The sequence below is a fragment of the Brienomyrus brachyistius genome, chromosome 1, assembly GCF_023856365.1.
Source record: "Brienomyrus brachyistius isolate T26 chromosome 1, BBRACH_0.4, whole genome shotgun sequence".
In the NCBI taxonomy this organism is placed as follows: domain Eukaryota; kingdom Metazoa; phylum Chordata; class Actinopteri; order Osteoglossiformes; family Mormyridae; genus Brienomyrus; species Brienomyrus brachyistius.
In genome coordinates this window covers 20,552,734-20,568,174 of record NC_064533.1, presented here as the reverse complement: position 1 = coordinate 20,568,174, position 15,441 = coordinate 20,552,734, and the positions used below count along the sequence as shown (strand labels likewise).

General features: G+C 39.7%; 1 protein-coding gene across 5 annotated transcripts in view; it reads right to left on the bottom strand.

Moving 5' to 3' along the window:
• jcada (junctional cadherin 5 associated a) overlaps window positions 1-15,056 on the bottom strand; it is a 33,411-nt gene extending 18,355 nt beyond the window's left edge. Inside the window, exons 1-2 of one of the 5 annotated variants that reach the window (XM_049015912.1) lie at window positions 14,821-15,056; window positions 12,583-12,625 (exon numbers count right to left, since the gene is read on the bottom strand). The gene's annotated coding sequence lies outside the window, so the exon portion shown is untranslated. Of the gene's footprint in view, window positions 1-12,582; window positions 12,626-14,206; window positions 14,247-14,461; window positions 14,648-14,820 lie in introns of those variants that run through there. The other 4 variants (XM_049015910.1, XM_049015904.1, XM_049015890.1 and 1 more) reach the window with 4 other exon arrangements.
• Between the last annotated feature and the right edge of the window lie 385 nt (window positions 15,057-15,441).

Sequence of the window (15,441 nt, the reverse complement as noted above, 5' to 3'; positions counted from 1 at the left end):
GATGCGAGGGATGAGCCCCAATTCCCCCCCCCCCCCCCCCCCGCCCTCCACCAGACTCTTTCCAGGCAGTTGGAAGATGGATAAATGGAAATACATGTTCGGTAATCTCTCCATTAAACTGCACAATTATGTTTAAATTAAAGTTCAAATTAAATTAATCCACTACAAAACTTCAAATTTGCTTTAGATAAGATTCTACATAGGTGGTGTGTGACTATGCAAGAGATTGTTTTTGAGTCCCCAAAGCCAACATTGTGAGGATTCTAACACACAGCTAGAAGACCAGTCCTTCAGGTATTACCACAGTCATTCCAGGCAACCTGTGTTAATGTTATTCATTACACTGGAATGTTAGAATATACCATCAGCTGCGACAAGCTCCTGGCCTTTTGGGACCACATGCCTCAGCAACGTTGTGGCCTGGACAAGGGATCGTCACCTTTGGCTGAACCTTTCGGAGACCAAGCTTTTTGCCTTCCCTGCCAGCCTGACCATTCACCACAACGTCACTGTACAGCTTGGATCAACGGTGTCAGCTTAAAGGTCTGCTAGGGACCTATATGTAATAACAAATTACCATCTATCCCTTGCTGACCAAATGGCAGCCATCTCCCAGTCTTGGAGGTTATAACATCAGGAAGATCAAGCTTTATTTGTCATAATATGATGCTCAGCTCTGGTCAAGGCACTTGTCATCTCACAACTATGCTATTGTAACTCTTTACTGACAGGACTACCACATTGTGCTGTCAAACCACTTAATGACTATTTTTCTATAGATTAATCTATCGACCATTTTATCGATTGGTCGACTACGCTGATTTTCCTTCAGAAAATCAACTTTACCGTTTCATTTAACAATTTTATTTTGACAGCAACAAACCGTATGCTGCAGAAACTGGAAGAAAAAGTTGGGCAATTCCTCACAAGTGCGGACGCACGTCAGCCTTGTTTATTAACCAGCAACTGACAGAACTTCGTAAGATGTCCCCCACTACATCAAAAACCGCCAGTGCACTCACCCAGCACACATTACCTGCTGTGTCCCCGTGCATGAGGCACAATATATAAAATGACTAATGCATAACAAATCCGAACTCTAACTTTGGTGAATTCTGCTCGTAATATACTGAACTTTGACCTGTCATGGACAGTGTATATTATTAATATCCGCTACAATGCCATTGCAGGGCTTTAGATAATGTACATTGGCTTTTCCGGACTATACGCGCATTATTTGCGGCCACAATTTGACAAGCAGATCAGCAGTATGCCTAAAAATATTAATGAGATATGTATTGCGATGCCCAAAAGTAATTTATGTAAATTTGCTGTATCCTCATGCTTAATATATTCGGTTAGTGGAATCATGCAACACAAACGACTTAAGTCACATGAAGGTAGGGACAGATCGGCAGCCGCATCATCTTTTAAAAGAGAAGATACTTTGGTTAAACAAGGTGAAAGATGGTGGTGTGGTACTTTTTGCAGATTAAAGTCCAGAACATTTTTTTGTAAATATGGTTTTAATTTCTATTTCAATTCACAAATTAATTTATTTTATTTACTATTTGTTTTCATTTCAGTTTTTGTTTATGATAACAACACTGATCCCAACAAGTCCAACGTGCACAAACACAAACACACCAACATCCTCCATCAATGTAGGACAAGCCCAGATTTGACCCATAACATTTTCACAAAACCTTATTCAGTGAAGATTCTAATGCAGCAGGCAGACAACTTTATGGCTTTAATAATGAGTGTATTTAGCAGCTACAAGGACAAAAGATATTAAAAAGCTCTCTATTCTAGTACCAGTTTAATAAACATGAATAGGCAGCACTTAGCGTGCTTTTGCCAACCCTGGCGGTCCATCGTCCCGAATATCTTCTGTGCTTTTCCTCTTCAGGTGGTACATAGTGCTAGTGCCGCCGTGGTATACGCCATCGCGCTTTACACAGTGTAAAACCACCTTTTTGTTTTTTATAATTTGAACTACTCCCATCACTACATAGTGATATTAAAGGAAAACATCTGTTATAATGAATTGAAGCATTTTAGAAATCATAAAAGTAGTTTAAAAAAAATATATATGTTAAAAATATTGATTGATTGATTTACATTTACTGATTTAAAATATTGATGTCAACGCATTTTCAGAGTCGAAGTAATTGACTACGTTGACTAATCATGGCAGCCCTAAAATCACGGCGGATGATTCAGCATCCAACAGCACATTTGACATTCAATCAGCCCAAATGCTCTCATGATTTATCTCTCCTTGCCTCTTCTCACTGATGCAAGTGCTTCAAGGGAGCCAATTAAAATCACTGTGCTGGTTTTTAGAGCCCTTAATGGAATAACACCCACCTCCATTGAGTATGTATAAAGACCTACATCCCAACTTGTCCTCTTCAACCGGCAAGCCAACTCCATCAGGAGGTCCATTCACTAAAAGAAGAATAAATCTAACTCCAGAAATTTCTTTGTGTGGTTCCTCAATGGTGGAAGAAGTATACCATCCGCATGCAGTCATAACTATTTCTGGAAACACCTAGATCATCCAGCCACAGACATATTTCATTTTCATTCCCTTTTCCTTGGTCAGGCATTCAATACCAGATGAACTTGTATATTTGGACTCGTCTCATAAGAACTGGTTTCATGGTGTTTTTGATTTGAATAGTTATCCCATTAGGTTATTACAAGGTTTTTAAATGGATTGTGACGCAGTTGCTCCCATGCTATCCTGCACTTTTTACTAGTGATTCACTGGAAGCTTAGTTTAGCTGAACTTATACCTAGTTGGCTTCTTGACAATTGCATGCTTGATCTATTAGTTTCACCACTTGTACCTCATTTTCACAAAAGGGTCTGCTTAATACATATCATTTTTGGAAGCAAAAATACGATAACTTTTTACTGTTACAGGTATTCTTGTTTTTAACAGAAATCAGTTACAGTGCATCTTCATGTAACATGATCAGTCTACCATCATCACAATTAAACCAACAGCTCAATCAGGCCTAACTAAGTAATATGCCAGAGAGAAACGCTAAATAAATCCAAATGTCCAGGAGCAGGGTTAGGGGATACTGCTTCACGGAATAGTTTCCGTCTTGAAGGTGCTGTGTTTTATCATCCAGTCAAACTCTTAAGCCTCCTAAGGATATCAGTCACACTGTGGTGGAATAAATCGCAACTGTTTCCAATCAACACACAAGTACTTTCATTATTTAACATTGAGCATGATCTTTGTAACGCCTAAGTCACCTACAAATCAATGATATCAGAAGATCCATGCTATTCATACTTCCGCATTGTGTGGTGACTGGGTGAGCAGGACAATCCCATATTTGAAATCCCCCCACGTATTGGTGTGACAAGGGCACCCCACCCTCCTGTCACTTGCCTGCTGTTTCCTCTTCAACCGCTCTGACAACAACAGGGTTTGTGATACTTCCATGCGACTAAGTATCTACTTTGCTAAAAACCAACCTTTATGCTTCCAGAAGGCTTGATCTCTCTAGCTAAAGACTTATCCGATCTAGTACTTGAGCACCTTCCAGTTAACAGCTAAGAGACTTTAAATATTATCCACTTAACACCTATATATAACAATTACTGAATGTAAAAGAGATACACTGTTACTGGGGTTGATAAACAAAAGATAATTTCCTAGCTCCCAGATTTCTCAAAACTGAAGTGGACTCAAAAAATAATCTGGAGCTCGAAATGTGTCTGGAGTTAAATTCTCTAAATACCATTAAGAACAAATATACCACATTTGCCACAAAAATCAGTGAATGTAACGCATTGTTGCTCTGTCGGAATTTGGCCTAAAAATTGAAGAAATTCCACTGTGGTATTTACAACAGTTCCAATAATTCGCACTTGCTTCATTTCTAAAATGGCACACTTCATAAAAGATTAGATACAAGTCAAAAACTGCCAGGAAAAAAAGGCACACGTTAGCATTCAATGATTTAAAAGGGTTTGAAAAAAAGACCAGAACAAGAGTAAGTTAAGGAATTGGTCTGAGATCTATAAAAACGTGTGGAGCATGACTTGTTTTTTTCCTGCGGAGTTCCAGCACTATGTTGCTGTTAGCCAGCCCTGGCTTGTCTTGTATTAATTAGCACTCATCACTGGCCCAGGCTGCCTTAAGATGACAGCAACACGGTTTATAAGGCAGAAACATGGTGATCAAAGTCACCGCCCACGTCAGAATTCTGGTAATCAGACTAGGGTTCAGCTGACCAATCAGCACTTACTGATACGAAGAAAAAAAAAGGAACACACCATAACAAACATCTTGTGGGTAGGGCTAGGTGATATGACCTTAAATCAATATCACAATTAATTGAACGTTTTACCTCGATTACGATTATTTCGATTTAGTTTTTTTTTTGTGTACTGTAAATATGCTCAACTACTAAAGCTAGGATATAGGATATTTTTTCTAATGAAAGACATATTTATGATTTTAAAATTACTGAAGGAAACACACAAGTGAACCATTTATGATTATTGAATATTTCAAACAACTGAAATCAAAGCACAAATCACCTGAAATAAAAACGCCTTATGAAAAAGGTCACATTTAAGTTTGAAAGTCAAAAGATCCCTAAAAAAATTTGAAAAAACTAATTTTTGCATTTCTTGCAAACAAAATAAATTAGAGTGGAAACCATTCATAGTGGGGCGGCATGGTGGTGCAGTGGTTAGCACTGTATGGGGCGGCATGGTGGTGCAGTGGTTAGCACTGTATGGGGTGGCATGGTGGTGCAGTGGTTAGCACTGTTGCCTCACACCTCTGGGACCCGGGTTCGAGTCTCCGCCTGGGTCACATGTGTGTGGAGTTTGCATGTTCTCCCCATGTCGTCGTGGGGTTTCCTCCGGGTACTCCGGTTCCCCCCACAGTCCAAAAACATGCTGAGGCTAATTGGCGTTGCTAAATTGCCCGTAGGTGTGCATGTGTGAGTGAATGGTGTGTGACTGTGTCCTGCGATGGGCTGGCCCCCCATCCTGGGTTGTTCCCTGCCTCGTGCCCATTGCTTCCGGGATAGGCTCCGGACCCCCCGCGACCCAATAAGATAAGCGGTTTGGAAAATGGATGGATGGAACCATTCATAGTGATCACATCTGTCTGTGTGGAATTGATCACTATAAGTGGATGATCATTCTAACAAATTTTTTCTCTAACGGACAGATTTCCATCTAATTGACATTTCTGTATATATATACAGCATGAATATAAGGTAATAAAGTAGACAGCTTCGCTATTTACTAAATTTTATTGACTTCAAAATACAGTACTGCAGAGTTGCCGACTTTGGTTAGCTCTGGCTGGCATGAGATTTTCAATTCAAGACAAGTCTGCACATGCATTTATATGTATGTAAGAGTTTTATTACATTGTAAATAATCTGTTGGGTTAGCAAACTACCCCAGTGCTTTTGATATAGTTAATTTTAGGTTTATGGAATAATACAGATTTGCCATAAGATTTCTTGTGTGAGCATGCATCTCGTTTGCAAATTTTTTGCAGTTTATCATAAACTTTGATGAGTCTATGTTCGTAACTGAGAGAAAATTGCTTTCTGTTTCCTGTCATGTACGCAGCATTAATCTCAGGTAGCTATCCAGAAGCAGATTGGTTACCGAAAGACAAAGTAGGCAAGTAAATAAAAAGAATTACCATAATTAAAAATTTTCCCATATGTTGTTACGTATAAAAAGAACCACCACCAACCCCCCCCCCCCCCCCCCAAAAAAAAAAAACACTGTAAGCGGACTACTTGATTACTATAAGCAAATTATTTAAACAATATTTGTACAGGAATGATTCTGTCCCAAGCTTTTTGATCCATATAAGCAGTTGATCACTACAAGTGGCTTCTACTGTATTTTAAATATTGCTAGTGCTGAATCTGATTGGTGATATTAACTTTGGTAGCTGAAACTGTTTTTCCGCACTGTTTACATTTGACCTCTTTTTGTTTGGTGTCGTCTTCACTAAAGCACTAAGGCCACAATGTGTCCAAACAACAGACACTGCATTTTTTGTTGGTTGCTGGAGTTGCTCAGTGGGCTTGGTGTTTCAGTTCTCCTCCATGTTACTATTGCTTCCATGTCACAGACTTTGACGGGAGAAGTCACATGACGACACATGCGGTAGTATATTTTTAAGGGGACAGTAACACATACATGAACACATACTGTGGAAGGTATCGACAGATTTTTTTAAGTATTAACAGAATAAAAAATAATCAAAGTCATTAACATGGGCAAAATTACGTTGATTAGAGGTTCTGAATGTTGGTTTTAATTAATTTTCCATTAACTGCCCAGCCCTACCTGTGGGCCACTGAAGATTTTTTATTTTTACCTTATTTCAGAAATGTAAGGACTTTTATTTTGAAGTCCTGGAGGGAATATACACTATATGAACAAAAATAGTGGGACACACCTCTTCAATACTGAATTCAGGTGTTTCTTTCAGACCCATTGTCACAGGTATACCCACTCAAGCACCGAGCCATGCAGTCAGGTTTAAAAACATTTGTGAAAGAATGGGTCAGTCTGAAAAGCTCAGTGAATTCCAGCATGGTGCTGTTACAAGATGCTACCTTTGCAATATGTCAGTTTGTGAAATTTCTTCCCTGCTAGATATTCCACAGCAGGGGCCTTGCTAGACGTACAGTAAAGCTGTACTGGGGCACTGAGTGACCATTACTCAAATCATGAAATTCTTTTCATTGTTGCCCGCTACATGTATGAAATGTGTTATACTGTTGTATTGTTATTCCTCAGTCAAAATAAAATCATCAGTATTACTTTCAAAATCTTTCATTAGTGCTATCGTGTTGTCATTACTCAATCCTGATTCTTATTTTGCATGCACATATCCAGGTATTTATTAATGAATATGTATAAAAACACATATATGAAAGTTGGTTTGCAGTGTCCCCTATAGTTTAATGCTTAAAGCACCTTTAACTGGACTTATTAATCCATTGATTCTATCTTTTGTACTTTAAATGGACAGAGTACAGCTATTATTAGTAACGGAAAAGTATTGTGAAGTTAAATGGACAGAGTACAGCTATTATTAGTAACAGAAAAGTATTGTGAGGTTAAATGGACACAGTACAGTTATTATTAGTAATGGAAAAGTATTGAGGTTAAATTGACACAGTTCAGTTATTATTAGTAACGGAAAAGTATTGTGAGGTTACAAATGGACACAGTACAGCTATTATTAGTAACATAAAAGTATTTCAAAAATATTTTCCCACCCTGACCTTAGGGGCTCTATATACTGTAGCTAAAAACAGAAATACGTTATTATCCGCAAATATGTATTTTTATTTATGATGAGTAAAATCATATTTGCATGATATAAATTCATATCCACAAAAATAAGCTATTCACCTAAAAGGGGTTTTGTACATTTGTGGACCACTTGTATATTTGTGGATCACATGACATTTGTGACCTCCTTTTTATTTGTGGATTTCTGTCCAATTCCTACAGCAGCTGATCTGTAGAAATAAATCCACAAATATGAGGTGCAGTCATAATATATATATATATATATATATATATATATATATATATATATATATATATATATATATATATATATCGTATCGGGATATGAGATTCTGGTAATATTGCGCAGTCATGGTGTAAAGCACACAGCCACTGGACCCTGGAGCAGTAGAAACATGTTCTGCTGAGTGACGAATCACGCTGCTCTAACTGGCAGTCTGATGGACAAGTCTGATTTGGCGGATGCCAGGAGAACGTTACCTGCAAGTGTGCCAACTGTAACGTTTGGTGGAGGAGGGATAATGGTATGGGGTTGCAATTAAGAGGTTGAGCTAGGCACCTTAGTTCCAGTGAAGGGAATTCTTAATGCTTCAACATACCAAGACATTTTAGACAATTCTATGCTTCCAAGATTGTGGGAACAATATGGGGAAAGCCCTTTTCTGTTCCAGCATGACTGTGCCCCAGCGCACAAAGCAAGGTTCACAAAGACATGGTTGGGTGAGTTATGTGTGGAAGAACTTGACTGGCCCACACTGAACCCTGACCTCAACCCCACTGAACACCTTTGGCATGAACTGGAAGGGAAATTGCGAGCCAGGCCTTTACATCCAACACCGGTGCCTGACCTAACAAATGCTTTTCTAGATGAATGAGCAAAAACTCCAGAAGAGTGGCAGCTGTTATAGCTGCAAATATTGATGCCTATGGATTTAGAATGGGACGTCATAAAAGTTCCTGTAGGTGTGATGGCCAGGTGTCCCAGTACTTTTGTCCATATAGTACAATCCCTTAGAACAAGGAACTTAACAGCTGACTTAAGTCAATAAAATACAAAAAAACATCCATTTACTATCAGGGGAAAATTAAATCTCCCCAGATATAATATGCAAAGAAATCAATAATATAATCATCTAATGTATTTTATTTTATTAAGGTGTAATTTGTTCACATTATTCCGAGACTTCTGCATACTTTTGTCACCGGTCCTGACCGATTTAATTTGGTAAGAAAACATGTTTTTCCAAGCAGAAGCATAGTGTAATCCTCCTGTGAGTAAAACAGGCATAGTAAAACAAATGTGGCGTACGGAAACGCAGAAAGAGGACCTACCCATCTCCCCCCCCCCGACCCATATGGTTCACATAAATCTCCACAGTCAAAGATGCTGGCGCAGTCCCACCTTGGTTCTTACCGACTGAAGGGGGTTGGAACAGGGCGGGGCCTATGCAAGGTACAGCCTGCAGCTATACAATGGGAGTTTCCTGCATTACACCTTCAGATGCACTTGTACCATGTAGTTAGCACGTTCAAATGAATGATAACTTAATGATGATGTTCACCTGGTTATTGTACATGGCTGTTGTGGATGTTACCCTATACGTTGTACAATGCCTACATGTACTTGTACCTTTTGGTTTTCTATGGGGTATTAAAATCACAAATTCTTTTGTTAAATAAAACTATTAAACCAATAATTCTGAAATAAAAAAACAGGAGAATTTTACGACACATTCAACAACAAAAAAAAAAATCCCCTTTCTAAACTTAGGATATCTCCCTCTGCCCTTGCATATGATAATGTGGCATTGATTGCTGACTCAAGTTTATCTATGTCCAGCCTCAATTATGTACTTTAAATATTTTTCTGCTAAGTAACAGCTGTCTATGGGTGTGAAGTGCAGAAAAATACCTTCTAATCTCCTACGGTCGCCCCTTGAGTACTCACCTTACACTACTCATTACTACCCTCCTTCACATACTTCTTGTAATCTGCAATGACTAATTCCAAAGTAACATCCTCCTTATACTATTCAATGTTCTATAGCGGACGCCCAGGTACACTACTCTGCTGTACTCCTACTGTGGATACTCGAATACCCTAATCCTTACAATAAATCTTCTATATTGGATTTCTTTAGTACATTACTTAGCACACTAATACTAGCACTATAATACTACCCTTATTAGTACACTATTTATTTGCCTACTGTCAATAATCTAAATAACCACTTTCCAACACTAGACTTCAGAATTCTTGTACTTTCCCTAACAGACATTGTTTTCACAGGAGGTTCAACCTTTACAGCATGATCTTTGAATCGCTTTTGGATACAAACTTGTGACTCATTTTTCCATTTTACCCAATGCCTAATGACCAAACTTTTCCTTTGGGCCCCCTGCTAGCTAGTCTCTATCCCTCACATGGCCAACACACATACTGTAACTTTCTCACCTCTGACCCAAGAATGTGAAAGGCTCTGGACAATCCAGAACCAAGCTGAGAACAGTCCTTGCTTGTTTTGGATCAGCAGGTAGCAGGACAAACAGCCATCCTAATGACGCCCCACCCCCTTCCAAAAAAGAAACTGTAAGAACAGAAGGCTTTTCACAAAATGAAACACAGGAAAGTGATTGTTTCCTCTTGATTACGACTCTCCTGTCTCCCTGAGCAGGGATCCAGATCAGACAGTTTGCCAGTACAAATTACAGTGTCCTGTTTTGGTTAAGGAGGCTGATTTAACAGGTGGCTTGCAGAACCGAAACGCCTAATGCTACAGGACAGTCATTGAGTTCTTGCCAGTAAGCGTAAGGCTTTCACTTTAACCTTACTTAGGGACGGGCACTAGATTTCACTTATTATTACAGATAGACAGTTATGACTTGCAAAGCACGTTACACAATATTTTTAGACTTCCAAGGTGGCACACAAAACATAGGAATACTTTTTTAAATATAAAATTCATTATCATTTTGTATGGAGTGTAGGAATAGGGATCTGTACCCGTGTCTGGAAGGTTGTGGGTTCAAACCCCATAGCCAGTAATTATATCTCTCAGGGATGCAGGCTGACCCTGCTCTCTGACCCCAAGCTTTCCTCACCTGCATGGTACATGTTAGACTAGGTAGTCATTAAACCCTATGTCAAATTGATATCTTACTTTGTAAAATACCTCAGTACTATTACAAAGTGCAATATCATGGACAAACACAAAATCGATATAATTCTACAAATTATCGTGACACATTGTGTGGTGGATATGGGCCAGCTTTTGTGTTTCCATGACAATTAGAAACCGGCCCTATGCCCAGTGACTCTTCAATTAATGAAGCCCCTGATTGGATTAAGTCACTTTTTAGGGTTTTAAGTGGGGTCAGCTCAATGGATGTGAGCCCACGGGGGGAGACACTGGGGGAAGGGAAATGTTGGCTCTGTGTGATAGCTTTTGGTTCTATTTTGTCGTGTTTAGGGTTTCTTCCACAAGCCTTCAGTAAAAGGGAACACGGCCTGATTTTATATTTGAATTTTGGAAAATTTAAACCTCCAAACCAACAACCTGCAATCGCAGTATTATGTCACATTAAAATTCAGCATTCCGTACAATTTAAATTTATGCTGTTAGCAATATAGCATATGCATCTGTATTGCACCCTTAGAAACCTCATGGAATTATTATGAAATCTCACTGCAGGATACTCTGCTTGGGATCAGTATCGTCTAGACTGACTAGACGACTTGATCTGGCCAGGATGAATGATATGCTTTTTAAACTCTTCGTGAACTATCAAACCTTTAGATTTTTTACAAATAAGAAGTTATATAAAGATATAAATGGATCGGTTGCTCAAAAACCATAAAAAACGAGATTCACTGCAGGGACAGAGTACGAAGGTTCTTGCACAGCTGTGTCGCTGCGAGGCATTGCTAAGGTGAAGTCGATAAAATGGAGCTCAGGTGACGGAATTAGCCAACGGTCATGTGACTAGTAAAAAAAACAGCAACAGGAATTCAATTTTTTTTTTTTGGTGTAATTTGGAGTTTAATTTTTTGGGCAGGTATGATCAAGGAACCACTTAGGGTGCAAAAGAAAATAGTAGGCAATTAAAAAATAACAACTGGCCTGGTTTGTTGCATGGTCGCATTCTTCAATTCATAAGCAAACGGTAAATGAAAGCTGAGAAAATAAAGAAAAAAACGTCTTGTGGGCCATTCTGGTGACATGGCGATCAGTCACAAATGGATACACACGCATACATTTTTACTAGTAAATAATGATGCCGGGTCTAGTTTGTCTCTCTCCATTTGTGACTGTACAAGCAAGTGACAGTCGAATTTCCCTTAAATTGTCATCTGATTATGACATAATGAAATCTGTGTACAAAGTAAAGACAATTCCACATACTAATGGTAATAAGCATGTCCAGCATGAGTCACATGCAGACTCCACACACATGGAGTCAAGGCGGAGACTCAAACAGAGTCCTAGAGGTGTGAGGCAACGGTGCTAACCAGTGTGCCACCCCATGAATAAACAGCAAAGTATATATTTTTTATGAGATAAAACCCTCATATTGTTCATTAATTCAATTTTTCTACTGATGCCAACTCAACTGCCAATAAAAACAAAGGCGTAAAATTCAATGTGTACTTATTTCAGCACATGCACAAGTCACATTTGAGTGATACTTTCAAGAATCATACTGGGCTGCATTATTACAAGAGCATAATAAATTATATGATTTTAAAGGTCATTCTTCACAAATGCCATTACAGGATATAATATTCTCATATACGGGAGTCACTGTAAGGGATTCCTGGAAACCTGAATTCTATAAATGCATATTTTGCAATGGTGCTCAACACAACACTAATTAAGGCTGCCTCTGTACATAGTTAGATTCTTTCCAGGAAACAGACATTGCCGTTCTCTACATAGTATAAGATAAGTAATTATTTCTGGCAAAGGGTTCTTCCTCCATGTGCTTTTTTTTTATCCTGTTGCCGCGGTCAGGTTGACAAATTTAACGTAAAACTGAAATGTTAGTGAAACATATCAGAGGATAGGGCAGATAAATGCCTGTTTTGTACAGACTCTCATCCCCAGTAATGGTGGTGACCTCAAATTGACTTCAACATGCTTGTCTTTTAAAATGCTCATATCAAACTCATCGGAGACCACAGGCTGAACTATGCCGACCTGTGGAATAACTCCTCTTGCAGAACTGAGCGATGACACATACCTTAACGTGAACACTTCCATTTCTTTCCATGAAAAATGCCTTCCTACAAAAAAAAAACACTGTGTTCTCACCGGCCAGGTCGTACATGCAGATGGAGGAACAGAATGGCACACATACAAGGCATCTGTAAGTTAAATGTTCTGCACAAACACAATCCTTTTCTCACCTAAACAAAATGCTGCTTCAGCCAGAACTTTAAAGTATCCCGTGGAAATCAATTGCTTGGATAAACACTGACATCGTTGACCACTACTATATAATACACCTGCGCCGTTAAACTAGAAAGCTTAAGACAGGGGTCTTCTTCACAAGTATCTGTGCAGAAATAAAACAGTTGAATCCTGGGAACTATATATAGGCTTTCATCGACATATGATTTATCATGAGCAGTTACACTAGGAAATCAGGTCATAAACAGTGAAAAAAAGCATTATCTCTCTCTGTGACAGCAGCTCACATGGCGTAAGATCGGCTCCCTAAAATAATGTTGACAAAAGTATAAAAAAAAAACAAGTTCACTTGTGATTTGACCAAAGGCATCGTTCCTTCCTTGTGAGAGTACTCTTACAAATCCTGACTAAAGGTAAAGAACGATCACACTGGATTTTCAAATATTTAAAAATACAGAGATTTCTGTTCAACCTATATTTGAGCTACATTGTTTTCCATAGGATTAAAGGTTAATGATGGCTGAAAAACAATAGCAAATGATTCAACTTTCCTTTCGACACATGGAAAACTTCCTGTGAGGAAATAATTTCTGTTGGGTTTGGCTACGTAAGCCAAAGTCTTGGAAACGAAGGGATACAGATTAGCCTTAAGGTGAGAGAGCAACACAGTGGCCTAAAGAAATGCAGTGATTCCTCCCTCACAATGCCAGGTCACAGCCCAATAGGTGGGAATCGTGTCATTCACATTCTGTCACTGCCTTACTTCCTGACGACAGCTGCACACACAAATGCACATTGATTTACTGCGACCACGTAACCGACTGAAGTTGTTGAAACCACCCAACTCACGCAGGCTGCTGACCAAGCATCTCTTCTTCAGTTAACTTAAGGGATGTTCTGTCCTCCACTACCATCACCACCACCATCATCACCAATCTATCCCAGTCTTAACTCTCAAGGGCACGCCGATTTCCACGCACATCAACACCCAACTGTTTCATTTACTTTCACGGACATGCTGCCTCCTCTCCACACACCCAAGGTATCTCCTTTCATATGTGAAACACAGCTCCTGACCTACACACATGCGGCATAGAGATCTGCTAACTCGCAATATATTTAGTGCTCGCTGTCTCGTAAACTTCCTAAACAAGCTCGAAGTTCATTAGTATGTTTTATTCTGTATACACCGGATTAATGATTTCAGGCTTTAAAACGGTTCATCCTAAACTGAGAATACCGTTAAGACGTTGGTTTTCATATCAGATTTGATGAATACCGTTTAATTAACGTCCTGTTTACTCTCTGACATCTTTTTAAATAAACTGGCATTGTCCAACATTAAGGCAATTCCAATTATTTGCTGTACCGGCAAACAACCTACCGTTTTCTACACGAAACAATTAAAAGTTGGCACAAACCGACAACGCCTATAAGAAAATACCGTAACTCACCGTGAGACACCCAGAAGTTGACCAGATAGCTGGTTGATTTCTCCCCATAAAACAGAAAAATAAGCAAAAAGTGAAACACTATAGGGTTATAAATGGATACGGGCGGTACTGAAAGCAGGGATCCGCACAAGTTGGAAATAAATTAGGCTCTAGATCGTCGTTTTTCCCCTGGCTAACATGCAGCAGATCCCTGCACTGCCCCACCGTACAGTACCATACAGTACACCCATGCCGACATTTACATATGTCCTTTACCTCCCTGCCGTAAGTGAGCAGCCGCAGCCAGCCGGCCGGTCCTCCTCTACGATGCACCCAGCCGCAAAAAAGCCTCCAAGTCTAAAAGTAAAGGAAAAATATGCCCGTCCCTGGCTTGCTGCAGAGCAAGTTTAAGGGGCGCCGCGTTAAGCGTTTGCAGATGCGGCGTGCGCGTTTCAACCCAAGCGAATACGCTCATCCCCCGATCAGATCCCCATCCCGCCCTACCCACACCTCCTAAGAAAAAGGAGAGAGAAAAAAACGAGCCTAATTCTGCACATCGAGGATTTAACGAGTCCTCCTCTGCGGCGGTAGGTGCACATGGGAAGATGACAAACGGGGCTTTTGCATATAGCTACCTTGAGGATGCACAGCGCAGCGGTCTTGCAGATCTCCGCACTCAGCTCAGGCGGCTGAGAGCACTGTGCACAGCCCCCGCCGATCATGACTATTAAAGGAGTCAGCTGGGAAAAAAGGGGCACGGAGACGTGCGGAGTTTCCTCCCTCTGCACCGTTAGGAATGGCTCCTCTCAACGTGGGGGAGAAGTTGCTGAACGGGGTGCGTCATGCGTAGTGCGGGGTGCTCCGCACTCTTACAGTATCTACCGTGATTGCAATATGACCATTAAACGAGAGTACGAGGAAGGGGAGCGGTACAGCACCGCACTCCAATTCTGATTGGTGCCTCGCGTGCTCCTCAAAAATACCTACAGCATCTCATTACATCCCCGTATTCAATTTATAAATATAATAAATTATCAATATCTTAAACATAATGTGTAATATTGTTGTTCATTTCGACCAATTGCCGTAAACGTAAAGAGAGTGCTTTAGTTTCAATCCATGGCCATTGATGTTATATTGCTTTTTGAAAACAACTCGTGACTTTAAACATTCCCCACAACGGTGAATTTAATACTTTCAAAGCAACTACAGGTTTAGAAACGCATTGGGCCTATATTTACTCACGTACATATATA